General features: G+C 36.7%; 1 protein-coding gene across 2 annotated transcripts in view; it reads left to right on the top strand.

Moving 5' to 3' along the window:
* The window catches only part of Nr6a1 (nuclear receptor subfamily 6 group A member 1), a 185,888-nt gene that overhangs the window by 54,880 nt on the left and 104,506 nt on the right, over window positions 1–26,502 (top strand). The window lies entirely within an intron of this gene.

Genomic DNA, 26,502 nt, shown 5'->3' with positions numbered 1-26,502 from the left:
ATGTCAAAGGCCTTTACCCAGTGAGCCATCTCACTGGCACAATAGTTCATTTCTTTTTATTGCTGAGTAGTATTCCACTGACAGGTCACAGGTAATTCTTTTGTTGACACCTGGGCTGTTTCTACTTTATTACATATAACACAATTTTTAAGATTTCTTATACAAAATTTTGCACACGTACATACTTATTGATCCTCTAAGGCACAATAAAAATTGATAGTAGTAAATACACATTGTTTTTTATAGAGTCACCAGTATTTCAAAATGTTTTTTATATTTTATAGTTCTAGAACCATATTAATCCCCCTTTCATGTGCTTGCAAGTAATTTGTATTGTTAGGGTTTTTATTTTTAGAACTCCAATGAGCATTGTAATGGGATGGGATTTTTCAATCTGTATTTCTTGTAACGTTATCATATATTTATTGGATATTCTTATATCATCTTTTTAAATGGCTCAATTCTTGACCATTAAAAACATTAAGCATTTATGTTAGCATTTTTATATTCTGGGTTTGTCATATGATATATGTAGTATGAATATTTTCTCCTAGTCTGGTTTTTGTTTTCATTTTTAACATGTTAATATGATAAATACAACTTGTAATTTTGGGTTTTTTGTTTTTTTGTTTTTTTGTTTTTGTTTTTCTGAGACAGGGTTTCTCTGTATAGCCCTGGCTATCCTGGAACTCACTCTGTAGACCAGGCTGGCCTAGAACTCAGAAATCTGCCTGCCTCTGCCTCCCAGAGTACTGGGATTACAGGTGTACGCCACCTCTGCCCGGCTAACTTGTAATTTTTTATGAGCCTTATTTTTGGAATCTTTTGTTTTTGGTTCTTATATCTTCACTAGAAAATCTTAGTTTAACCAAATTCCATTTTCTTTTAGAAACTATGATTTTTAGGACTATATACATGTTCATAATTTTGGCATGTTTTATAGAATAGAAATCAAAGTCTTTCATATGGAAATTTACTTCTTGTCAAAGTCTCAATGAATATTTTAAAGTTTTTCCTAAAAAATTTATGAATTTGTTGGGTTTTTATTCTCTTTCATTAATCATTTTGAATCTTTTCACAAAAGCCACAGTATCTTGAAACTAGGGGGTAGTTCCATTCTTCTTTTTCAAAGTTATTTTGGCTTAGGTCCGTGTCGTTTCCCCCCCCCCCCCCCCCCCCAGGGTTTCTCTGTGTAGTCCTGGCTGTCCTGGAACTCTTTAGACCAGGCTGGCCACAAAACTCAGAAATCCGCCTGCCTCTGCCTCCCCAAGTGCTGAGATTAAAGGTGTGTGCCACCACCGCCTGGCTTTTTTTTTTTCTTTCTTTCTTTCTTTCTTTTTTTTTTTTTTTTAAAGTCCATATAAAGTTTAGAATCAACTTAATTAAAAAACAAAAATATTACTGAGATTTTTACTGAATTACACTGATCCAATCAGAAAAGGTGTTCTTTTCAGTGCTGGGTAAACTGAGGCTCTTGCCCCTGTGAGCAAAGTGTTCTGTCCTGGCTCAAGTTGCCATCTTAACGATAGTAGTCTGGTAATCCTTGGATTTAGTTTGTCTTGCCACTTAATGCAACAACTTGATTTTTTTCTCATTAATGCTTTAAAATTACTAATGTTTATCTTGTTTTTCTTTAAAATTATTTGTAATTATTTTGCTTTTTAATACTATTATGAACCAAACTGGTTTTAAAGTTTATTTGTTCAATTGTTCCCTAGTTGTATAGAAGTGCAATTGATTTTGTGTATTGAATTTGCATTGGATTTGTTTACTAGTTCTGCTAGTCACTTAAAAAAATCTGTTGGGATTTTTGTGTATATAACAGTGAATAAAGACCGCCTTATGTTTTCCTTTTTGATGTTTATGGTGTTTATTTTTCTTACTGTACTGGGTAAGATTACTAGTATAGTGGTGGATATTGTTGGCAATGATATTCTTGTCTTGTTCTGAATATTAGGTAGAAAGAGTTCATTTTCCTTTATCAAATATGATGTTAATTCTATAGACATTTTTCTTTCAGTTATCATTTTAAATAATTTCTTCAATTGCGTGTGTGTTCACATGCATATAATTAATACCAAGTTTTTCTGTGTAGATCCTGCTGACATATAACACTGTGTGTGTAATTGATACCAGATTTTTCTGTGTAGCTCCTGATGGGATATAATATACCATGTAGCTTATCTCAGCTCAGTTCAGGTTGGCCTTGAGCTTATAATTGTCCTGGTTATGCCTTTTTAGTTCAGGGATTACTGGCACTGACTACTGTGTCTGGCTCTTTTTCGTGTGTGTGTGTGTGTGTGTGTGTGTGTGTGTGTGTGTATGTATGTGAGTATGTGCATGACATGTACCACTGTGTGCATGTGGAGATCAGCAGACAACCTTTGGCATCAGTCTCCATTGTCTGCCTTGTTTGAGAAGAGGGTGTCTGTTTTTTCCACTACATAAGTCAGACTAGCTAGCTTGTGAGCTTCTGGAAATTCTCTTCTTTTGGCCTCCCATCTCCTGGTAGTGGCATCAGGATTATAGATGCTTGTGCTACAGATCTGCCCTTTGCATGGGCTTTAATTATTTAAATTCAGGTCCTCAAACTATGTGGCAATTTTTTTTACCCCATTTAACCATCTCTCCAGGGCATGGCTCTCCTTTTATCTTTTAAGTTTGTAATAGAAAACAGGTGACATTTGCTTTCAGTACTTTCAAACATGCTATTCAGTAGTATTGATTACATTCATATCAGTGTATAATGTCATCAACATCCATCTATAGAATTCATTTAGGACTGAAACTCATACTATATTAATAGTAACTTCCTGTATCTCCTGTATCTCCAATCCACAAATGGAACAGAATGGCTACATATGTCAGGACATTTTTCTAGACATCCTATTCTATTCGTCTATATGTCATTATCTCTGTACTACAGTGTTTTGATTATTATAATTTTGTAATAAGTTCTTTCTGTATCTATAGATTTTACTCCATATAGATACCTCTATTAATGAAATAATAATATTTGTTCTTTTCTGACTTAGCAAATAATGCTCTCAAGATTTCCTCATATTGTTATATGATATGTGAGAATTCACTTATTATTTAAAGCTGGATAATGTTACATGTATATACCATATTTTATTTATTTATTCATTCATCAGTTAGTAGATGCTTGGTTTTTTTCAGCATTGAGCTATTGTGAATAATCTTGTTGTGAACATGGGTATACACTCTGAGTGCCTAATTTTAATTTTTAATTTCTTTTGGTATATACCCAGAAGTGGAATTACTGAACCATGTGATAATTGTGGTTTTTGTTTTTAAGTAACTTCTGTTTTTGTTAAATTATTTTATATAATTTTTTACGTTTTGAGATCTTATCCATCCACCCACTCCCCATGTCCTCCTAAGTACCACCTCTGACTTTTTTTCAAATTCATGGACTCTTTTTCAATAATTTTTGTTATGTATATATATATGTATATATGTTGTATTGTTTTCAATACCAGGATCACCATTTTACATTGTTGCTAACATAATACACACACACACACACATATATATATATATATATATATATATATATATATATATATATATATATATGAAGAATTCCAGTTTCGCTACATCCTGTACTTTTTATTTTATTTTTATTTTTATTTTCCCTAATCTTTAGTGGTATTAACTTCTTTTTATGTGCTTGTTTGCCATTTGTATCTGCAATGTATTCCAACTTTTGTGGTTCCTTTTAAATTAGTGTCTCAGTGGAGTCGCCTGGTTGTTTTAGTTATGGGGGAATTCTTTTAAATTCTAGATAATGACACTGTATAAGATATCTAATTTGCAACCTCCCCCCATTTTGCATACTGAATATTTACTTTGTTGAATATGTTCATGGACACACAAAGGTTTAATTTTTTTTCATTTTGAATTTCTTGTCTTTACATCAAACTCAGGATATCATACATTCCAAGCATGCCTTCAACAGCTGAATTGCACACTGCCCTTTTATTTTGGTGTTGTCCAATATACTTATTATTTTTGCCTGTACTTTGGGTTTTATACCCATAAAACCATTGCTCAGTCCAAAGTCATTGTTACAGTTTCAACATGAAATACCCCACATACTCTCATATATGTCTTTGGTCACCTCATGTGGCAGAAACATATGGCCAGCAGTCACTGGTTTTATGATGTATAGGAAACAGAGAAAGTGAAGGATGGAAGACCAGGTTTAACTTTCAGAGATTCCCTCCCTGAGTTGATAATTCCCAATTTAGACTTCATCTCTGAAACTTTCTACCACCTCTCAAAATAGTGATAGCATGTTAGTCTCTGGGGGCATTTCATATTCAAATCATGATAATATAACCCCCCCCCCAGAGTCATCTTGTAAAGCACAATGTACATAATCTACTTCCTAGATTTCTCAAAAATCTTAGCAATTCCAACATGTTTCAAAAGTTGAAATTCCTTCTTCTAGAAACTCTTAGGTGAATTACCTGAATTATCAAAAGCAAGCTGCATACTCCCAAGATCACAATGCCACATTTCCCCAATATGTTGTATTGTTTTCAATACCAGGATCACCATTTTACATTGTTGCTAACATAAGAATTCCAGTTTCTCTACATCCTTGCTACATCCTGTACTTTTTATTTTATTTTTATTTTTATTTTCCCTAATCTTTAGTGGTATTAACATCTTTTATGTTAACATCTATTCCATCTCCAAAAGAGAGGAATGGGGACATAGAAAGGAGATAAGATCAAAGCCAAGAGAGAAGCCTATTAGGACAAGCATTTAAATTCTGTAGCTCATTATCTGGCATCTGGGTTATCTGGAATGTATACAATAGTATGGTGTAAACTTGAAGACATCGTGTATCAGCCTGCACAGCTCCTCCTGTCTTTGCTTGTTGCTTGCAGTTTTTAGTGGCTATTCCATGTTCTTGGCATTTCTAGTGTACAGGGATTTCCTATTGTATCTTTGCTAATTCTTGAATTTTGCACATCTGTAAAACTACTGTCATGAGAATGGCACTCAAGCTGTTAGCAGACCTTGGTGTCCATATAGTGCTAGAGTAGCTGAACCCCAGGGACTGACCACAGTCACAGCTACCTTTGAACCCATTTCCCTAGGCAGCCCCGTGCCACCATCTGGGCACCTGTGATCTCTCTTAAGCGAATTCTTGGAGATGAGTTTAAAACTTTCATTCCCTTGGGTAGACTCTGGCATCATCTGTGATGCCCTAAAGGCATGTTTGGTGCCTTGCAAAGTAGGATTTCTTCTTAGGGAATTTAATTTCCATGGGAAGGTTTTTGTCTTTTGACTGTTTTTTGTTCATGATTATCACTGTTAATCTGACTAAAAACAATCAGCTGGAATCATGCCACAGTCTGAATTAGTGTATTACCTTTACACTTGGAGTGGTGTGAAGTCTCAGGACATGTAAGGAAGCTCTTTGCCAGAATGTAACACGAATGGCTTCTCAATAGAGTCCTCAGTCCCACTGTGAGCCTCAAGAGCAATCTTTATAATTCATATTCCAGTTCATCTGAGACTCAGGAGTGTAGACTTTACTTTGTACATTTCTACTAACTAACATTCCGGTCTTGAGCCCTCACCAAAGTCACTGCCCGAGTCAGCATCTTCGGACTTTGCACATTCCTCTTGAGAGCCAGTTCCAAAAGCTTGTGACCCACAGGTCAACGATGATCCACTTCCTTTGTAACAACAATTTTTTTGTTTGTCACTCGGATAACAACTGAGCAAGAACAATGAATTGATTAGCTAATTATTACTTAGCTAATGATTGCTGTTGCTAGGATGTAAAGTATATGTGTATTTTCTTCAGTTTTCCTCTGCTGCTGCATTTGGGCCCACAGCCTATTTCCCTGTCCCCGTTAGTTAGTCCTCCATAGACGTACCCTCACAGACACACCCAGAAGTGCGCCTTACCAGTTTTGTAAAAACTTTTTGGTCCACTCAGGTGGGTAGTCAAGATGTGCCATCTCTGTCTTAAAGCTTTCCCTGTTTTCTCATAAACATTTTACGGTTTTTCTTTATATTTTATATTGGATAATTTTTTGCATATAGTGCAAGGTAACATCTAAGTTCATTCTTTTTTATATAGACATTGTTTTCCCCAGTCTCTGTATTAAAAAGATTTCTTTTCCTATTGAATGTGGAAAAAATTGTCAAAAAATTATTTGGCCTTGCCTAGCATGTACAAGACTCTAGATTTAGTACCCAGCACTACAAAACAACAACAACAAACAAAAAAACCAAACCAAAAAACAATCAAACAAACTACACACAAATATTTGGTAAGATGTAAACACTATTGGCCTGCTTGTCATACTGTTTATAACATGCTGTTTTGCTTTTGGTTTTCAAAATTCGAGTTTGACCTCAAGGATTTGAATATGTTGGATAAGTACTTTACCACTGAGCCACACCCCCATCCCCCAGTGTCACAGCTGCTTTGCATTTATGATGGTAGGTCTGTAGTCAATTGCTTTCATTTGTTTTTGAAACAGTGTCTTACTAGCATTGGCTGCCCAGAAAGTGCTGTGTAGATCGGGAAGGATCCTAAGAGATCCCTCCTGCCTCCTTTTCCCAAGCACTGGGAGTTAGGTGTGTATTAGCCGGGTCAGGCCCAGTTTATGGGTTTTTGTTTTTGTTTTTGTGGGAAAGAATCTCTCCCTGTATCCTGGACTGACTTGGGATTTGCAGTTTTCTTTTATTAGCCTTCAAATGCTAGGATTGCAAGCATGTGCCACCATACCTAGCCTTTTAGCCAGTTTTGAGGTCAGGAAGCTATAAATTAAGAAAGATAAAATACAGTCAGCTTTTGGAAACTTCCTTTTCAGTTTGTAGCTTGGTAGGATTTTTATGATGAACAATGTCTAAATTTTTAAATACAATTTTGTATCTTGATATGTATATTTTGTTGATGTGGTTTTACTGATTGAGGTTTGAAAGTTTGCATTTATAGTGGTAGGTTTGAAAGTTGAATGACCCATAAAACCTGGGGAGAAAACTCATGTAGTTATGAGGTATTAAAGTTTTAATTTCTAGATAAATTAAGCTTGGGAAATTAATTTTGTTAAACAGGTTAATCTTTGGTAGCCAAAGCTTGTCTTAACTTCAGTACCATGCTGTCTGTAAACGATTTTTGTTTTTCTTTAACCCATTCATTATCTTGAGTACATATCTTTTATTTGTATAAATCTGTATTTTATGTAGTTACAAATTACCCAACTGATTTTTAAGATAGGTACAGGAGCTCTTAACTGATTCTGAAAACTCTTATCTAGAGATTTGTTCTGGAACAGAAGAGGTTAGCCACTGTGGTGGTGTATGGGTGTATTATTCCTCCGTGGTCCACTAGGTGGTGACAGACCCTAACTGAAGAATGAAGAGGGAGGTCCTAGAAAGAAACAAGATACAATGTTACTTGCTATGGAACCATAAAAAATGTTTTCTGAAAAATAATGTTGCTAGCTTTCAAAATTTGGGAGGTTATAACTTTAGCTTTTTATAAGAGCATATATGAATACTAATTAAAAATATACAGTCTTTTTGCTTTTACTTTTCTTCTCTTGTCTTTTAGACTTCAAATTCCTAGCTTATTTTTTAGTGGGCTCAGTTGTAGTGGCCAGGATCATCTGTAACTTTGTACATTCTTTTCCAAGGACCTATTTGAGTACCAGTATGGTAACAAGGTCTGAGGTGATCTTCGTACTCTTGCCCTACTTGAGATCGATTATCCAGCTGGTCTAGACAGATAAGAAGGATCTTGTGACTTCTAATACTTAGTGCTTTGGTGAAGTAGGAACTAAACATGACTTCCACAATGTTTTAAACTGTTGAACCCTGTAATTGGAAATGATTTCACAATCCCAGAGCAGTTCTTTCTTGAATAGACAGTAAGCTATGCAGATAAAGGCTAAGACGTGGGCTGTAGAAATCAGGCTCCTGGGGCTGGAGAGATGGCTCAGCAGTTAAGAGCACTGACTGGTCCTGAGTTCAAATCCCAGCAACCACATGGTGGCTCCAGTCATCTGTAATGGGCTCTGATGACCTCTTCTGGTGTGTCAGAAGACAGCTGCAGTGTACTCATATAAAAAAATAAAAAATCAATAAATGGTTAAAAAAAAAAAAGAATTCAGGCTCCATCATACACAGGGAACCCTGAGATACGAGACACTTTGTCATTGAGGCAGAGGCACACTTCATAGATTTAGTTCAGAGACTGGTGCAAACAGAAGCCCACCATCATCACTTAAACCATTATTATGGGCAGGGGCAGGGTGACTCCAGGTGGCCTAAAGGTAACAGTCCTCTGCCTCAGCTCTATGACTCTTTTTAAATATTCAGTATCAACAACAGTTATAAATATACAAAGGAGCAATGTCTGACCTGCATGTGAGAGGGAAAATGACTTAGTAGGAACTGCGTCTCAGGTGACCCAAATGTGGATCTGGTGCACACAGACTCCAGCTATTTCTTTTTGGGGTTTGAGATAGTCTTCCCTGTTTAGCCTAGGCTGGCCTTGAACTCAGACTTTTAAAGTTCTGAGATTATAGCACATATTTCAGCTCCTCAAAGCTTTTCCATTTTTGTTTCCGACAGGGCTTACACATTGTTGGCATGCAGCATAGAGATTCTTCAAAGAAAGAAAACCATATTTAAGGAATTAGAAGAAAATATGAAGACATTGACTTAGTACAAAGAATTGTAATAGCCAGATACTAAGAATAAACTGGGGGATGAACAGCACAATTGAACTGAACTATTAAGCAGGATGAACCAGTACAAGCTTGGAGATGACAGAAGAAAAAAAAAGATGAACTTGGAGAGAGATCTCTGTATATCTTATTTAATGTACAGAGCAGAGAAAGAGAGAACCGAAAAATGAACAGAACTTGAGAGATCAATAGGAGAGCATCAAGTGTGCCTTTAATGAGAATCAGAAAAGGAAGAATGAGGGACTGGAGAGACTGCTCAGCAGTTAAGAAAGAGCACTGGCTGCTGAGGACGCAGGTTCAACTCTCAGCACCCATATGGCAGTTTACAAACTCCTGTCCCATGGGATCTGACATCCTCACACAAACATGCATGCAATCAAATCACCAATGTGCATAAATTAAAAATAAATAAAATTTTTAAAAAGGGAGGAGTGAGAAAAGGGGTAAAAAATGGAGGGATAATTGCTTTAGATTTCTAGACTCTGATAATAAACATTCTACAGTGTAGTATGAACAATATAATGTAAATCTATACATCCAGAACACCTGATAAACCCTTAGTATAATAAACATTTACTTGGAAAACAGGGATAAAGAGAAAATCTGAAAAGTAGCAAGAAAACAAAAGTAAAGATAGGCTTTATGGTTGAGTTCTGTGAGCATAATGGGTGGCTTCAGTGGGTGGAATAAAAATGTCCAAAATGAGTCGAAAAGATATTCTCACCTGTAGGAAGTAATAGTTCTTGAGGCTCTTACTTGGATGCTTTGGGAGGGTGTTGAGGATGAAAGGAAGCTGCCGAGTTGGTAACAGCATAAATCTGTTATTTTCAAATATTTCCATACAGGGTACAGTCTGTAACTACAGTGGAACTAAATTAAATATCCACAGTGCAATGAAGCTTATGATGTCTCCAAATATGTGAAGCTAAATCAGACAGAGAGGAAATTTCAAAAGCTGGGCAGTGGTGGTGCATACCTTTAATCTCAGCTTTCTGGAGGCAGAGACAGGCGGATCTCTCAAGTTTGAGGCAGCCTGGTCTATAGAGCAAGTTCAAGGACAGCTAGGACTTCAAAGACAAACGATCTCGAAAACAATCTTTTTTCAAGTTAAACTTAAAAAATACTTTAAATAGAAATGGAAGTACGTGCCAAAATTCTATGATCTATAATCAAAGCTATGATTGGAAGAAGCTTATAGCTTGCATGACTTTTCTGATTTTCTATATTGGAAAGCACTAAAAAACAAGATGGAAAATAATGAAGCCAACTTGCTTAGTCTGAATAAATGAAGTATACCTATACCTAGTCTGACCAAGAAAAACAAGAGGAATAAGGGACTCTCCTGAAAAATGTTATTCCAAAAAAACCAGACAACTTAGCTGAGACAGAAGTTTCTACAAGGATAAAATTATCAAGACCAAGAAGGGAAATAATGCAGATATATCTGTAATGTGGGACATTAGTTAAAGTACAGTTTTATACAAATGAAGCTGAGAGAAGGGTTAGGCAGCTGTGCCTGTTCTCAGATGCTTTAAGAAGTGGCAATATTTAAGTTTCACCTTCATTTAGAAAGTAGAAAAGACGGTGTTTTTAAATCATTATATGAGCACAACATTGCCCCTCTACCAGAGTCAAATGTACAAGAAACCCTTGACCATTTTTGCTTTTTTAATATGGGCAGATGAATATTTAACAAACACTAGCAAATTAGTTTCAACAATATAATAAATGTATGAATATCTAATGCATAAACCGTGACTTCTTGGTATTTATTTTAAGAATATAAATGAGTTAACACAAGATTTAGCTTATCAAGTAACCATAGGTGCGCTCCTTTTGACATTTTCTTCACTGTGTATTTGTTGGAAGGAAGGAATAGTGTGCACGTGACACCTCTGTGAAGATATAAGGATGGCCTACCACACTAGGTTCTCTCCTTCTACCTTGTTGGTGCTGGGAATTGAACTCAGATTGTCTAGCTTGGTGTAAAGTGTTGTTACTCCTTGAGCCATTTCGTTGCTCCCACAAATATTTTTTAAAAGACAGGGTAGGAAAAAGTTTGGGGATTTTGAGCCATTTAGTTGTGTTGGAACTACTAAAACCTACCTTCTCGCCCCACTTTTAAGACATGGTCTTACTAGGTAGCCTTGCCTGGCCTAGAGCTCACAATAATGGATCAGTAGACCAGCTGCAGTACAGAAACAACATTAAACTCACAGAGCTATGCCTGCTTGGGTGCCACCACTCCCAGCTTTCTCTACTGTTTTACTGCCCAAAATAGTCATATGTAAATAAATGCATAAGATTGTGTTCTAATAAAATTGTTATACAAGGGCTGGAGAGATGACTCAATGGTTAAGAGCACTGACCGCTCTCTCCGAAGGTCCTGAGTTCAAATCCCAGCAACCATATGGTGGCTCACAACTATCCGTAATGAGATCTGACGCCCTCTTCTGGTGTGTCTGAAGATAGCTACAGTGTACTTAAATATAATAATAAGTAAATCTTTGGGCAAGAGTGAGCAGAGGTCCTGAGTTAGATTTCCAGCAACCACATAACGGCTCACAGCCATCTGTACAACTACAGTGTAATCATATACATAAATGAATCTTAAAAAAATTGCTGTACAAAAGTAGGCAATCTAGCCATATAGGTGAAGAGTTTATTTTAAAAATCTTTACAAAAGTTTTTAGAATTTTTGTAAAATTCTAAACTTTTTAGAGTCTTGCTGAGAGTCTTGCCAGTTCTTTCAGCAGTGGTTCTAGCCAGGGCAGGGAAGGGAAAAGGGCATCCAAATTGAATAGAAAGGATTATAACTCTTTATTCGTAGAAAATGTAATCTTATATATGGTCTTAAGGATTCCACAAAACAGATGGAAATGATTGGCAGTGTATATATATGGCAGTGTGTGTATATATATATATATATATATATATATATATACACACACACACACACATATACACATACATATACACACACATACAGTAGTAAAATAATAAAAATAAGTTGCATTTATAATTGCAGCAAATGAATAAATCTAACATGTACAAGATTTATCTATTAAAAGCTGTAAGTATTGACAAGAGAAATTTAAAAGAAGCCAATAAGTAGAGAAATATGCCATGTTTGTGGATTAAAAGTTTAAATGAGCTGGGCAGTGGTGGCGTACGCCTGTAATCCCAGCACTCTTGGAGGCAGAAACAGGCAGATTTCTGACGAGGTCAGCCTGGTCTGCAGAGTGAGTTCCAGGACAGCCAGGGCTATACAGAGAAACCCTTTCTCGAAAAAACTAAATCCAAAAAACCGGAAAAAAAAAAGTTTAAATGTTAAGATACTCTTTGCAGATTGTTTTATTCATTCAGATAACATCTGTATGAAAGTCTCAGCTAGTTTTCTTGAAACACTTGTCACCTTGCTCCCAACACTGGTGGTAATGTAACTGGTGGTAATGTAACTGGTAGTAATGGAAAGCATCTAGGGTAGCTAATGCAATTTTGATAATTGATAATTTTGATAAGTTTGAGGACGTAATTGTGCAGTCTCAAGTATTACTGTAAAGTCAAAAGACATTGTGCTGCTAGCCATGATGGGCACTGGAGTCAGGCTGTGTTCAGCCAGAGATCCTGATGAATATACCAGTTAAGTCTTGGCAAAGGTACTTACATAATGTGATATGGAGAGCATGGTTTCTATAACATCCGATGCAGAGGAAATTGGTTATGTTTGTGCCCCAAAAGCCTGCTAGCTGCAACACAGAAATAAGACATGAAAAATCCAGCTAGCCTACAGACAGAAAACAACACACATCAAAACCAGACACTCTATATTAGGTCCCAAAGTAACTCAGGGTTCATACACTTAGTGTAAAAGCTAAAATCACAAATCATATTGATTAGCTCTGTGACCTTGAGCTAATGGCAAACATGAAGAAAAATGTTAAAGTATAAAGCTTCGGACTTGAAAAGACATTAAGAAAATGGAAAGATAGGTACAATCTGAAGAGAAATATTTGCAAATTGTGTCTTTCAAATAAATGTATCCAAAATATATAAACGTTTTAGAAATATCTTTGCCATTTACCACAGGCAGCCTAGGCTGACCTCAGACAGGCTATGTAGGAGAGGATGACACTGAATGCTTTCTGCCTCCACCTCCCAAGGTGCAAGGGATTGTGTCTGTGCTGCTGAAAGTGGACAATCATCTTAGGGGTTGAACAGCCCTTTCATAGGGGTAGCCTAAGGCCATCAGATAACACAGATTCTACATTATGATTTATAACACTAGCAAAATTATAATTATGAAGTAGCAACAAAAATAATTTTATGAGCCAGGTGCTTGTGGTGCAATGCCTTTAATCCTAATGCTCTGGAGTCAGAGGCAGGGGGATCCCTTGAGTTTAAGGCCAGCCTGCTAGTTCCAGGAATACACCAAAAAACCCTTGTCTCAAAAAAAAAAAAAAAAAACAACAATAACAACTGCGGCAATAATAACAACAACAACAACAGTAAATAAGAATAAGACTAATTTTGTGGTTGGGGACAACATGACATGGTGAGAATGGCATTAAAGATTTGCATTGGGAAGGATGAACCCCTGCTCTGGGGGCTCCATGTGTGGCCAGGGTACTTTGGGCAGGACTTTTGTTTATAAAGCTCTTTACATGGCTTCACTCACAGTGATAATGACAGATACAGGATATAGCTTTAATTCCCTGTGCTTTAATTTTCTGTGATAAGGGTATTTATTTGAGTCCTAGTTTAGAAAACACCTTTAAACTCTGTAATTGTCTTCTCTCCCTCCTGCAATTAGGATTTTTTTTTTCCAAGAGAAGCCACATAAGATTTCTGACTTTTGAAATAGAATGTTTTATTGATGTAGTTAGGCCTACTGATTGTCTAGATTTAAGGAAATCATATACCATCTATCAGTATGTCAGAAAGCTCTTAGATTTCTTTCTTTTCTTTTTCTTTCTTTTTTTTTTTTAATTTTGTATTTCTAGGGATTTCCCAGGCAGTGGTGGTACATGCCTTTTAGCCCAGCACTTGGGAGGCAGAGGCAGACGAATTTCTGAGTTTGAGGCCAGCCTGGTCTACAGAGCGAGTTCTAAGACAGCCAGGACTGGACAGAGCAAGCCTGTCTCAAAAAACTATTTAAAAAAAAAATAGGGATTATAGGTATTTCATCTAAGTGGAATAATATGTATATTATACCCATTTTTAATATGTGCATATAATATAAATTAAAATAATTCATAATTACCTCAGCATATTGTAGAGGTCTGGGGATAACTTGTAGAAGTTGTTTCTCTCAGTCTCTGGGGTTCTGACATAGCAGCATGCATTTGACCTGTGAAAGCAAAGTTTTCGATTATGCCACAAGCTGTCAGGTGGCACAGTCACCTGAATTTTAACCTTCATTCATTGGGCCTTCATGTTTTGTGAAGACATAAACACATATATACTTACTTCTGTAAAGCTCCACATAGTTTGATGTGTTTTGGAGTGAATTACTCCAAAACCTTGAAGAGTGGTGCAGGGCATATCAGGCAGTAGTTGGAAAGTAGACAGCATGGAATGTGGCTGTCCATAGGGGATAGGTAGCCAATGTTACACTAGTACATCTGCTTTGTGCTAGGGAAGCCTTCGGTGTTTGAGAAATCGCCCAGTGGGCTTATTAGAACATTGTTAGGGCCTGGTCTCTGGTCTGCAGTGATGGAGGAACATGCCTGTTTAACAGCAGCATTAGATGTCATGGCATCCGGCCAGTGGGGAAGCACTGTCTCTGAACCTCACACTTCCCTGCCTTCTTGTTACTGAATTCTTTTCTTTTGTCATTTAGATTCTTGTCTCAGTTTCTCCTCCATGGGAAGAAAGTTTGGAACACTAAACTGACCTGTTGTCTTTCTCTTAGACTTCAGTTGAATGATGATTAATTTACAACTAAGGCTCATGTTTTTATTTCATTAACAGGAAATACTTTGTGGCTTATCTTACAGTATAGGATTTGGAGAGTTGATACTGTCCTTTAGTTTTTTGTTATTATAAAATAGGTGTTTCCTGTCTCACTTGTTTTTTTTCTTGTTATAAGAACATATCTTGTGAAAGTAAAAATGGTTTTGGTTGAGAGTTTTTTTTTTTAAATGCGTCTAAACAATAAAAATCAAGTATTCATACTAAGACATACAGTCATTCAAAAGAATGAGAATTGATGGCGATGGGGAGATGGCCCATCTAGTGATGGATGCATGAAGACTTGAGAAAGTGGAGATGGATGCTTCCTGGAACTTGGTTGCCTGCTGGTATGCCTCAGGTTTTGCAATAAAGTGGAGAGTGATTGAGGAAGACACTGAACACCTACCTCTGCCTTATAGATGTACCAGAATATGTACTTGTGCACCAACATACAGCTTGCCTAGCACACATAACACCTTGGGTTCCATACCAGGTTTGGGTGATACACACTTGTAATCCTAGTTAGGAGAACATAGGATCAGAAATTCAAGGCCACTTTCGACTACCTAGCAAGGATATGCAAGACTTTGTCTCAAAAACTATCAACAAATAGTCAAAATGATAGTGAATGTTGTTTGTTAAGCTTGAAGTATATAGCTGAGTGCAAAGGTAAATTGAAGAGCAATGAGATCCTTTTGTCGCCACTGAACTTCCCCAGAATTACAGTTACGTCTCTGCTTTTATACATGTAGATAAGTCTTCAAAGGTATAAAATTTTACTGTACGGCTTTTTTGTCTAAGTAATACTGTTAAATGGATGTTCTTATGTGGTTTTCATAGAAGGACTACATTTTGAGATGAGGATAGATTTAAATTCTTTTCCTATAGAAGGAACACATTTTGAAATGAGGTTAGATTTAAATTCTTTTTATATACTTGTATTTTAAAATAATAAGCATGTACTTCTTTTTAAATTATGAAAGCATTGTTTTTTTAAATATTATGATGTCAAGGTATATTACTCATTTTGCCTGTGATAACATAATTTCCCAAAACTTGGGATATTTGAGAAGAAAATTTAAAAAAATCTAGGAAACTATAGAGCTTCCTCCATGTTAGAAGCAAAGAAACTAAAGAGACTTTAGATAGAAGATAGAGGTCCCACCTGGAGCAGTACTTCCTCACTCTGGTGACTGTCTGGGAGTGCTTTGGTTTCCTTGCGCTTTTTTGGCCCGCAGTTTGCATTCATTGATCAGTGAGTTGGTTAACATTCAAACCCACCGACAGCAATGAATGTTGAGTGCAGCCATCAATGTTTCCATTTGGTGAAATTGTCTTGGTCTTCCCATCTCCTGGGTCCTCTTCCCACCGTGGTTCTTTGAAGTCTGTTGTGTGTTAGTAACTGGTCATCTGTATGATTGAGGACTCATAATTATAGATAACCTTGACTATACAGCAAGAACTTGTTCAGGACAGAAAAGTTATAAGGAGGAAGGCACTGTGTGAGAACCTTCTAGATAGCTCTGATCACATGGGCTGGGACTTGGTGTTGATGTCTGTAAAGCAGCCCTCAGACAAGCTGAGAACTGCTTTTCAAGGTAAAGCAGTAGAGACTGTGTTTGCAGTTAAGTAAAGGCTTTTGTGGTAAGCATTTGCTGTGAGCTAGAAATAGTTCAAAGTATCCTCATATATCCTTTCATTAAATTAAAACTCTGAGGTTCTCTCCTCTCCTATTCTATACTTGAGAAAACATACTTGGATATGTAGGCTCACACAGAGATGACCCAAAATTCATTAAGTAGGCACATGGAGATGGAAATGTATCTGGTTCTCTCATGAAGCTATCAAATCCTAACCACAATAACTAAAATTGGAGGTACAATATGATTTGTATAGACATTGAGTAGTTTTGTGCTATTTTTGCTAAGTAAATCTTCTTGACTCTAAAGCAAAAATTTGAAAGGATGTGGAAGAAATGAAAATAACTAGATTTAATTAGATTTTATTTCTATACTAAACAGACATTTTTAATACACCCTATTTCTGACTAGAATGGCACATTTCTAGAGGATATTTGAGTGCATTTGGTACTAGGATGTCACTCCCCATAAATTGTTCAAATGAAACACTTATTTATCAAGATATTACAAAAAATATAAATACATGGAAGCTTTTTTTAAAAAGTTGCTGGTTCCCTTTAGAGAAGAGGCCCCAGGACTGTCCCTTGTGATGTCATATGATATATCTGTACAGCCTACTCCTTTGCTTCAGGAAACTTGTTGTCTGTAAGAATCCCAAGGTACAGTCAACGGTCGGTGGTTTTTTTTGTTTTTGAATCCCAAACTCACCGACAGCGTTGAATGTTCCATGGAGTCCTCTTAAGGCTGGCTTGGTTGCCCATCTTGGCCTGCTCTGATGTTCTAAGGACCATTGCTGTTGGGTCTTTCACATTCTTTCCAAGATTTCAAGTTAACAGTACTTACACTGTAAAGTATAGCAGAGAGGTAATGAGCTGCAGGATTGTAAGACTGCAGTTCACATTGCTGACTAAAACTGGATGTCTGTGCAAAAGTTTTCCAATGGTATTGTTCTGAAAATATCAATTTATCAATTTTATAATATTTTAATTATTAAGGTATAAAAACAAGAAAGACCATACCATATGCTGGGGACATCTGTGTAGTAGGACTTGTATATTTAATTCCAACCGTGTTTTCCTTAAGAAACAGAGACTTACCCAGAGTTCCATAGCCAGAACTTGAACAGCAGACTTCCTTGTTCCAGTATTCATTGGTCATGCTGCTTCCTCCTTTACCTTTCTCAGAACATACAAGTAACATGGGGTTGGACCTTCACCGCAGAGCTAAACCAAACAAGCAAATTCCTTCTCTTTTGTCTATAATAGTAGAAAATAGGTCTAAAGGTGTAAATTTCAGAGGAAAAGATGAAAAACAAAACTCCCTAGCTGAGAACCATGGGCTGCTAAATTACCACAGAAGTGCTAGTGATGCTGCATGAATTTTTCTTATATAGAAAGAACCAACATTCAATGTGTACTTGAGAGTGGATCTGAGAGAGGACTCAGCAACCAAGAGCATGTACGTTTCTTGCAGACTTTGATCCCAGCACCCATCTTAACAACCATCTGTAACTACCAGTTTCTGCTGCAGGGATCTGTCAACTTGATCCTTCATAGGCGCTTGCAGTTGCATGAACATACTCACACATACATACACATAATTAATCTTTGAAGGAACACAGAGTAACTAAAATGCCAGACATATCTGATCTTTGTTTTGGGTGGTTATTTTTATCACTTACTGATTTTCTTTTCCCTCCTCCCTCCTTCTCTTCCTCCCCTCTCCTCCCCTTCCCCCTCCCCTCCCCTCCCATCCCTTCTGCTTTCCTCCCCTGCCCCACCCCCCTTTTCTCACTTTGTAGCCCTGGCTTATCTGGAACTCTCTATGTAGATCAGACTGCTTCAAACTCAGAGATCTGCCTTCCTTCCTCTGAGTGCTTGGATTTAAGGTGTGCGTCATCACAGCTGGCTATTTATTGAATATCTTTTATAAAAAATCTTGAAAAGAATTATTTTTTTTCAGAATATTAGCTTTATATTAAGCAACATAGAAACATTGTAGAGCTACTGGCAGGATTGAGGTTAATCTCTATTCTGGTATCCATTGTGTTTAAATATTTTCTTAATGTATTTATTTATTATTTTTAAGTCCATTGGGTGTTTGCCTAAGTATATAGCTGATAACCTCAAAGGCCAGAGGAATGTGTCAGACCCCCTGAAACTAGAGTTAGATGGTTATAAGCCCACTGGGAATCAAACTTGAGTCTTCTGGAAAAGTAGCCAGTGCTCTTAACCAATGAGCCATTATTTTTCCAGCCCATTTGGGTTTAAATGCTGATGGCTGACCTAGTTGAAGATCCATTTTTAAAGTAGCCAAATGGCACTTCTTGAGAGAGAAAAAAATAGCCAGCCAGAATTTGGTTCAAATGGAATTGTTTACATTCTACATCACTTTATTTCATCCTCCTTCAAAATTCTTCTCTTGCAATGTTTGCTGAGTTTGGTTGTTGTAAAATGGAAGCAAAAGCACCGGGGCTGGAGAGATGACCACTTTATCTTTTAAAGGTCTTTATTGTCCATATTCCTTCAATTTCCCTTAAGCCTTTAATTTTAGTTTCATCATTTACAAAGTATACACTGGTTATTTCCCCTTTATTGTTATTGTTAATTTTTTAAAAATTGTATGTGCTTCTGTGCACACACTACACAGGAACAGGTGCCTGTGGAGTCCAAAAGAAGAAAAAAATGGCATTGCATGCTTAGGAGCTATAGTTACAAGTGGTTGTGAGCCATCTGACTCTTGCTGGGAACCAGCCTCTGGGAGCTTTGCACGTTGCAAGTGCTCTTGATCAGGGAGTCAGCTCTGCAGCCTCACAGTGGTACTGTTACATGAATTTGCCTATGGGACTTATGCAGTGATGAACTGTAAAGGATTTAAAAAGCTAAGGGTCACCTTGTTTGACAGTTATATCACTGAACTTTTCCTAACTTGGTTTCAGTGTTTTATTCTTAGTTTAACCTGGTTTTGAATTTTTCTGAAATTACTAAGTTATTATAATTTCACTTACCTCTTTTCCTTTCCAGAGATACCTAGGATACTGAAACTCAAGTTACTCACAGAGATGTAAATGTTTCCAGAATCTTTCTGGACCTCTGGAAATTGTGAAAAACAATAAGTATAAACTCTTCTGTTTGCATAATTAGTAGAGAGTTCCTGTCACAGGTGGGAGTCTCTAAAATTACTTCTAAAGTACTATGCAGGGAGCTAAATTTTTGTTTTGAAATTATATCAGTGGCCAAGTGGTGGTGGAGCACATCTTTGATCCAGCACTCAGAAAGCACAGGTAGAGGTGTCTCTGAGTTTGAGGCCAGCCTGGTCTACAGAGTTCCAAGACAACTAGAGCTACCCAAATAAACTCTGGAAAAATAAACAAATAACAACAAAAGATAGGAGTATGTCAACATGGACATCCTTTAGCTAAAGTGCTTCTGTTTTAACTTTTTACTGATTGAAGGTGTAGAGAACCCTAGGGAACGCTTGTCCTTTTTACAGTCCCTGATATAGTGAGCATGGTGTCATCTAGATGAGAGATTCAGCAGATGACAAAGAGAATGACTGAGATGCTGCTGGGAAGATAAGAACCACAGTGTCAGCTTTGCCTTGAATGCTAGGAATGCTCTATCTAAACGTCACTTAAATGCTTAGTTGGATTTTCACTGGGTTTTAAACACTTAGTTGAATCTTCACTAGACTGAGAAGCAAAGGTACCTCCAATAGAGCAGAAGGGTGTTGACAGGACAGTCTACTGGAGTGACAGGAGTGTGCAGACATGGATGAATAGTGTTATCTTCTGTTGAAAATGTGTGACAACACTTACTGTATATACAACTTTGTAAGTTAATGCATGTGTAAATTGCTGTGTTCTCTCTAGTCATTGCTCTTGGCTTATGCAAAAATAGAAAACTAAATTGTATTAGAACAACTAATTGTATTAAACTGATCCAAATTGAATGAATGCTTGGTTTTCTTTATCATTCCTTTACAATGGTCGAAGCTTAAATTTTTTTATGTTGCATGTTTGCAAAAGCAATATTATACAAGAGCAGAGATATTGGAACACTAATTTTGTAGAATAAGGAAAATATATATCATCTCTTTCTGTTTTCTTCTCTATAAACTAGAAGTAGTATGTGCTTCATAGAATGGTTTTAAGAACTAAAATTAGCAATATTAAAAACCTAATAACCTCAACTTATGACTTGCAATATCTTTATGCTATTTCAAAATGATCTACATTATTAAAATCAATTATAACCATTCTTTAAATTTTATTAATAAAATTGATCAGAATAGCCTTGCATTGCATTAGCATTATATCTGTATAGGGTTTTGTGTGTTTGTGGTTTTCTTTTTTTCTTTTTTTTCTTTCTTTTCTTTCTTTCTTTCCTTTCTTTCTTTCTTTCTTTCTTTCTTTCTTTCTTTCTTTCTTTCTTTCTTTCTTTCTTTCTTTCTTTCTTTCTGTCTGTCTGTCTTTTTTCTTTTCTTTTCTTTTTTTTTTTTTTTGAAATGGGACCTCACAGTGTAGCTCTGGCTAGTCTAGTACTTTCTGTGTAGACTGGGCTGCCTTTAAACTCACAGTTGCTGGAATTACAGGAGTGTGCCAACACACTTGGCATGTACACATATTTAAAAGACATTTTAAATTAATGCTTTACCACGTTGTAAGGTTTTCTTCTCCCATACATTTCATTTTCCTTAATCTGTAAAGTGAGAATATAATTGCCAACCTCATTTATTATATTAAAATAGGTAACATAGTTGAAAACCCTATGCAAAGGTGTAGACTATCTCTCTAAATATTTCACATAAAATTCACATAAAACAGAATTCTGAAAGCAAATATGGGTTATAAAGTTTAATAACTCAGCCAGCACTTTGCTTGGGAGTTGGGTAATGGAATTCTGTTACCTGGTCTCCATCTGGTAGGAGTGATTAGGTACTGCTGCTGCCAGCCGTCTTACCTTCTTTGTAAGTTGAATTGGATAGTGATGGTTCCTGCAAAAGGAGCTATTTAGGCTTCACCAAATTTTGTACTAATTGCAAACGCAAGTTAGTGGTAGTAACTCTGCTTATGTAATTACAACTTCTAAAAGAAATTGTCAAACGAGGAATTACACAAATATTGAATGAATTTAACCTTTGGAAGTGATCCAGTATGGTTTCTCTGAGTCTAGTTTTAAGTTAGGCTGAATAAATATATTACTTCAATGCAGTGCAAATGCTCAGAAAGAAGTCTGCCGAATACAGTGTCTTTTTCAGTACTGAGAAGGAGGAAACAGAGCTTCCCAAGCTTATTGTTTAATGGGCCAGCAACATGGCTCCATTGGTAAGAGTGCTTGCTGCCACACCTGATATCTGTAGTTCAGTCTCTAAAACTCACATGGAAAAAGCCAATTCCTATAGGATCTGCACTTGTCTCACGACATACATACTGCTCTCCCTCCCCATATACTAATGTGAATATGTGTATGTGCACACACACTAAATACATTACAATTTAAATTTAAAAATATTATGGGTATTTTGCCAAAGTAAGGGTAGAAATTGGAAATTTAAATTTAAGTGGCTGTAGAGAGATGGCTGAGCAATTGCAGCACATGCTTGTCTTGCAGAGAGAGAGAGCCTGAGTTCTATTCCCAGCACTCACAATGGGCAGCTGGTTTCTGCTCCAGAGTACTCTGACTCCTTTGCCACCCACATGCACATTCACAGCCCCCAAATCCCACATAATTAAAAGTAATACATCTTTCATAAATGCAATTCTTGGGAACATTTTGTTTGTTATTTGATGCAATAGTTAAAGAGGAAGTTGTTACGCCAGGCTACCAAGATGGCAAATTGGCCCAGCATTAAAGACAGTTTCTGTTTCTGTTCTTCAAATGGAATATGTACTTCAGCATTTGTCAAAATACTCCAAGGACCACCTGACTTTTTTATCCCACAGTTAATATAGATTTTATGTGTTTGAGATATTTTAAATTTTGCATACTCACAGGTCTTTTCCTTTTCTTTGTTAAATTAATTCTTAGGCTATCTATGCTCAGTAAACAGGTCTTCTAAGTAACTAACTGTACCAGGAACTGTTCGGTTAAACTGATTAGATGAATTATGAATATAAAGCCGTAGGGCTTGAGAAGGGATTCTAAGGTTAAGAACACTGGCTGCTTTTACAGAGGACCCCCAGCTCCCTGCTTTCACTGACTCCCTCCCCATCCCTCTTAACAGGTTCTTCATGTACAAGGCAGGTATCATTTCTATCACTGTGCTAAGTTCCTATCCTCTGTATTAATTTCTAAGTTCTCCAAGCTAGTCAGACTTCTGACAAGTAGTCAGACAGTTTATAAACTGACTTTACATTCTATATTAAAGTGTTAATAGTGGGAAATGCAACTTGGTAGTAATGCAGGTTTCTATGTACATCCCCAGACTTAATATTCAATTTTGTATTATATATATGCATATATGTATCTCCCAAATAATTCTTATGTAGCCATTTCATAATTATTTCTGAATCTCTGATTAAAGCTTGAGATCTTAGTAAGGAAAACTTAACTCAATAAACACTGCCTTCGTTCCATCCTGAAAAGAATGGTTTTTGGTTTGGTTTGGTTTGGGGTTTTTTTGGCAGAAGTTTCATAAGGCCTTAATGACCATCTAGGAAGCACATAGCTTTCAAGTTAGTCTTCCTGACAGGTGAAGTGAGAAGCAGCTGTTAAGTGATCAAAACCGGTTGTCAGTTCTTGGGGCTCTGATAGTTACCAGGCCTGCTACACTTATTGCTTTTCTCTAATCAAAGGTGACTGATTCCCTCTAGATGGATCATTGTAGAACTCGTGGCTGCTCATGAGAAGATTTTATTTTAATTGGTAGTGAGAAGGTAGGGATGATTTTAATAAAGTTCAAAAAGCTTCAACTCCACTCAGCTTGGGCTTTTGGCCAAGTGTCCAACTTCAGGATAGATTTAGTGTCAGCTGCTGCCTTGTGACTTGAAGGTATTTCAGAAAAGCCAAAGGCATTATGGAAGCCTTTTGTATGTTGGCAGGCAAAAGTGACACTAGAAATCAAGGCCCGACATATGTCATTTGCCTGGGTAAAGTGGAGTTTGGACAGTAATGATGGCTGTTGTCAAGGCTTAGTGTGATAAAGCTGAGAAGACTGAGGTTGGCGCTTAATTTGCATAGGAGCAGAGTTTAGAGAAAATCAGTATGCGGGTGATGTGTCCTTCACTCTGGACTATTGTCAGAACTTTTTAGTGGCTGATGGATTGATACTGGATACAAGGCAGTCTGGTTATATCTAGTGCACTTCTCTTTTTGCTGTTTTCTTGCTGTTATGTGTAAAACTGAATTTGTGTGAGTATACTTTAGGCTAGTGATCTGTTTTTATATATAAAGTGGTTTTCAATATTGTGATTTTCAGCATGCAAAATGGAAATTTATACTTCTCTTTATCACTATAGTTTTTGAGAGTTAAATGAGAGTAATAAAAAATTTCTGGCATATATCAGAAATTTCAGTTACAATTAGTATTATAATAATTTGGCTAAATTTGCAGTGTACGTGTAAGACTTTTTAAACAAGTGTCTTAGCAGAGAATCACTGTTGAAGAATACAGAGAATACAGTTGAAGCCAGGAGGCCCAATTTTAATTATGCCACTGGTTACTCAGTTTCCATACTCATAGAAAGAAGCAGGTTATTTCAGTCAGAAACACAATCAGAGTCTGAAGGTCTTTTGCTGCATTGTCTGCAGAGGTTTATTTGTTCTTAGTTTGCAGCAGAAATGAAAAAGGATAAATTTTAAAATATTTTAATTTGTTTAGACAAATTTTAAAGTTTTGACAATGTGTAATAGACCATTTATGAAATACCAGTGATGTTCTTCCTGGGTTTGAGCCCCAGAATGATAAGATTTAGGGAAAATTTAAAATATAGTAAATCTGTATAATTACACAGTTAACTTCAGTACCCTTTCCTCATCCAGTGCAGAGCAGTGAAGCCAGAGCCTTGTATATGTGAGGGAAGCGCTGTGCTACTCAATGTGCACTAGCTCTACCTAAGATAACATTACAAACAAAACAAACAAAAAACAACAAAAACCAGTAAGATTTTCTGGGCTGAAGTATGTCACAGGTAAGTACTTGTTTAACATGGATTAAGTCCACATTTGAGCCCTCTCACCCTCAACACTACAAAACAAGTCACTAAACAAAAACGTGTGTGATGTATTTTATATGTATGCATGTATGTATGCATGCATGCATTTTGGGTAGAAGTCAACACTGGGTGTCCTTTCCTCTATCAATTTTTCTGTTTAGCTATTTTATTTTATTTATTTTATTGAGACAAGATTTCTCTGTCTAGCCCTGGCTATCCTGTACCTTGCTTTGTAGATCAGGCTGCCCTCAGACTCATGGAGATCTGCCTGCCTCCCCAGTGCTGGGATTAAAGGTGTTTACTACCACTGCCTGGCTTTGTTGTTGTTTTTGTCCCTCTATCAATTTTTACTTTATTTTTTTGAGTCAGGGTCTCTCTGATCTTGGAGCTGACCTGATTTGACTAGCCTGATTGGCCAGCAGTCTCTAAGCACTGGGAATATAGATGTGTTTGCTGCACCTGTATTTTTATGTAGGTGTTGGATATCTGAATTTTATGTACTGTGTCTTACTAATACCCATTCATGAGAACTGGAGAAATTACTCAGTGGTTAAAAACACTGGCTGTTCTTCCTTACAGAGGTCATGAGTTTAATTCCAAGCACTCACATGGTGACTGACTTACAACTGTCTACAATGAGATTCAGTGTCCTCTTCTGGTATACAGCTGTGTATGCAGATAGAATACCCATATGCATAAAATACATGAATTCCTTGAAAAAAAAGACAAGAAAATATCCATTGCATGGACTTTTTACCTGATTGTTATTTTTGTGACATCATGCATTAGCAATTTAGACCACATCTGTTAAACAAGTTATATAACATTGGTAATAAATGAAACTCACAGTATACTATACAAAAATTTCAAAGTTTGAACTTTTGCTTAAAAGGCCAAAAATTCTTTTTGAGACAAGGTCCTTCTTACCATCTAGTTCTCGCCGACCTCTTAACTTGCCATGTATACCAGGTTGGTCTCAAAACTCACAGTGAACCCTCTGCCCCTGAGTCCCTAGTGCTGGAATTAAAGGCATACAGCATCACACTGGATTAAAAACAAATTTTGACAATATTTTTCAGAGGGTTCCAACACTCTCTACAGGTGCTGCATGTACACATTCAGGCAAAGCCCCTCCACACAACGGAACTTCTATTTAAAAGATTTTGATTCCTCTTTGAACGTCAAGAATCATGACTTTTTTTTATATATACAGAAATACCACAAAGATGTGCATATATATAAATGTCTATATGTGTTTAGTATACAATTGACTATAACATATTTTTTTAGATGTGAATATTTAGTATAAGTTTTGTCTGTTTGGAGAATTATAATGTACATATATTGTGGGGGTGGTATCAAAAGTCTTTGAATTTATAAATTTTAAAAACTAAGTCCTATAAATTCTCATTTGGGGCTGAAGATGAGGAGCAATCATGGCACTTGCCAAGGACCAACCTTCATCTACTAGCACCCAGGAGAGGTGGTTTGCAACCACTATAGCTCCAGTGCTAGGATTTTTATGCTGCTTGGATTTTTTGTCAACTCAACACAAGCTAGAATTGTCTGAAGAGAACTTCACTTGAGAAGATGCTTCTGTCCGAGTGCCTGTGGGCAAGTCTGTAGGACATTTTCTTTATTAATAATTGACGTTGGAAGGTCCAGCTCACTGTGAAGTGGTGCTACCAATGGGCAGCTTGTCTTATATAAGAAAGTAGTCTGAGCTTTCTTATACATGAAGAGCAAGCCAGTAAGCAGCATTCCTCCATGGTCTCTCTTGTTCCTGCCTCCAGCTTCTTACATTGGCTTCCATCAATGAATATATAAGATAAATAAACCCTTCCTTCACCCCCAAGTTGCTTTTGGTAATGGTCTTTATTACAACAATAGAAACTTAATTAGAACAGGATTTGACTCTTGCTTCTGGCCTCAGTGGGCCCTAAATGCTTATGTACACACACACACACACACACACATTTTTATGGACTAAATATCTTTCTAA

The sequence above is a fragment of the Apodemus sylvaticus genome, chromosome 5 (genome assembly GCF_947179515.1).
Source record: "Apodemus sylvaticus chromosome 5, mApoSyl1.1, whole genome shotgun sequence".
In the NCBI taxonomy this organism is placed as follows: Eukaryota; Metazoa; Chordata; class Mammalia; order Rodentia; family Muridae; genus Apodemus; species Apodemus sylvaticus.
This window is presented reverse-complemented; position numbering and strand designations above follow the sequence as displayed.